At 30.6% G+C, this 2,432-nt stretch overlaps 1 long non-coding RNA gene across 1 annotated transcript in view; it reads left to right on the top strand.

Annotated features, from left to right (window-relative positions):
* The first annotated feature begins 833 nt into the window (after window positions 1–833).
* The window catches only part of LOC106463129, an 11,643-nt gene continuing 10,044 nt past the window's right edge, over window positions 834–2,432 (top strand). Inside the window, exon 1 of the long non-coding RNA XR_001291033.1 lies at window positions 834–1,091. This is a non-coding gene — a long non-coding RNA (uncharacterized LOC106463129). The remainder of the gene's footprint in view (window positions 1,092–2,432) is intronic.

Below are 2,432 nucleotides of genomic sequence, written 5' to 3'. Positions count from 1 at the left end.
CCATGAAGTTAACTTATGATAAGAGATCTACTGAAGTCAGGTTTGTGCCTGGAGACAAGGTATGGTTGTATAATCCCAGGAAGACCAAAGGGAACTAACGAACTGAGACGTAACAAGTCCATCAAAAATTATTCATTTCTTATAACGATCTGTAAATGACATAGATTTAAATAAAATAGCACAATAAATCAAAATATGCGAAAACATGTGCAATTTCTTTTGAATTAGCTATTAAATTTTATATCAATCAAATCAAAAATCTGTTTGTAACTTGAACTTCGTACTCCGTGGCTTGCCAATCAGATCGAGAGAGAACAAGTTAAATTTGGTAGTCAACTAACATTGGGGCTATTTCTGAAATGTATATAATAAACACTTGGTAAATCATTTAATCTTAATATTTTTCAGAAAAGTGCAAGTTTCATTTTTAACACTGTGTTTCTTAATTATAACTTTATGATCTTTATATATTTAATTCAGATTTTATTTCTAACGTTAACAATGATCAATACTTGAATATATATTTTTAAGTACGAAGTTGTTGTTTTCCCTAGAAAGCAATAAGAGGACAAAAGAAGGTCAAAGTCTTAAGATAACGTGCAACTGTTATAAATTACCGTATAATAATATTGGAATAATAAGCTGCTAATTATTATAAATTTACTTTAGAATATAAAAAATTAAAATATATATATTCATATTATTGAGCCATTCCTTCACATTTATAAAAGAAAGTTTTAATTATTCTGTTAGAAAAGTCTCTCTTCAACTCATGGAGTTTCGGGTTTTCCGTAAGCTTTTGCCAGCTCAGCAACGCCTGACGTCAATAGCGTGACATGAAATAGCGCCATTGTATTGTGCAGATCGTCTCGAAACCGTAAGAAGCTGTGTGTAACCGTAAGAAACTAACAAGTGAAATAATTATAAAATTTTGATATTCGACACTTTGAAATCTACAATCCACAGTAAAAGAGCGGATCACATGCGAAAACCTCATTAATGGCCCTTGATAGTGTGTTTGCCATAGCCCCACCCTTGGTCGGGGAGAGAAACAAAGACACACTGATTCTGAATGAAGGAGAAATTGAAAGGTCGAGTACCCTACCAACACATTCAACTATGTGCTTTATATATTCGAAGGTATAGATTGAGAATAGCTTTAATTTGTGAGAGGTAACAGGAAAATCTTACAAGCCATCAAGATTAAACCAAAAACTAAGCTATGTCGATTAGACATGAACTTACGAAGGGGAATTTGTCCAAAACTTTTCATACTGCTGCATGTGTATCGCTGGCTAGCGCTGCAATTGTATAAGCTTAGGTTCCTTCTGTGATTTTTTTTAAACGAATATTTTTTATGTTATAAAACCATAGGAGAGGGGAGTAATACATTATAATTACTGTTGATACTGATAGTAACCGAACACAAATGCATATAGTTCGGTTAAATATACCTCATCTTCCTTTGACGGTTTTTGGTAACGCAGTGGTACAGCTAAACATAATTCTGTTCACTTAAGTCGTCAGACTGTAAATCACTAAATGATGTAGATGAAACTTTTCATGTTATGTGTAATACAGGAACGTAGGGACTAGACTGAGTACAGTACTTGATAATATTGACTTAGTATAGTTGTTTAACATAGTGCTACTAACGTAATTAGTTTTACTGTAGCATGGTATATGACTTGTGTGAATATGGCGTAATGTAAAGCCAAAAAATGTGTATTAATATTAATAAATTAAGTTCAGAAATGGTTTAGGATTAGTGGAGTAGGCAAACACTGGGAATATAGCATCTTAAAGTTAAACTTTGATTTTATAAAATATTTGAATACAATTCATGTGTTTTTTTTACAAATTATGTTTTCAGTTCTGCTAGTGTCATCAAATTTAGAAGTAACTAGGATTAACCTAATGTAACATGCTTTGTGTGGTATTTCAGCATGGACGATTCTTTATATTAATATAATGTTAGCATAACGGGTAAGTAAAATGTTTTCGTAAATTAAGCTAAGGTCATATTTCAGATTTACATAACTAAGGGTAAACATTATCACGAAGTAAATTAAAATTTTAAATGTTAATATAGAATAGTGAATCTTAACAATTGTGTTTGCCAAATTTTGATTTGGTTTATAATACCTAACGAACGCAAGTGAGAAGTTGAATAAATTTTTAAAGATACTGTATCTAAAAGCAGCTGTTTAATCACATGAGCATATACTTAGAAGTTAGTTCATTTTAGTAGAAAACTAAATTTAAATACAACAAAGTTTCACCATATGTGTTGATATATTGTATATATATATATATATATATATATATATATATATATAGTAGTACGTACGTACTAACGTAACCTTACTTATTAGTTAAGAAAGAAGAAAAGTAGTACGTAACCGTAACGTATTAATTTATAGTACGTACTA

This window comes from Limulus polyphemus, unplaced genomic scaffold, assembly GCF_000517525.1.
Source record: "Limulus polyphemus unplaced genomic scaffold, Limulus_polyphemus-2.1.2 Scaffold1330, whole genome shotgun sequence".
NCBI lineage: Eukaryota > Metazoa > Arthropoda > Merostomata > Xiphosura > Limulidae > Limulus > Limulus polyphemus.
This window is presented reverse-complemented; position numbering and strand designations above follow the sequence as displayed.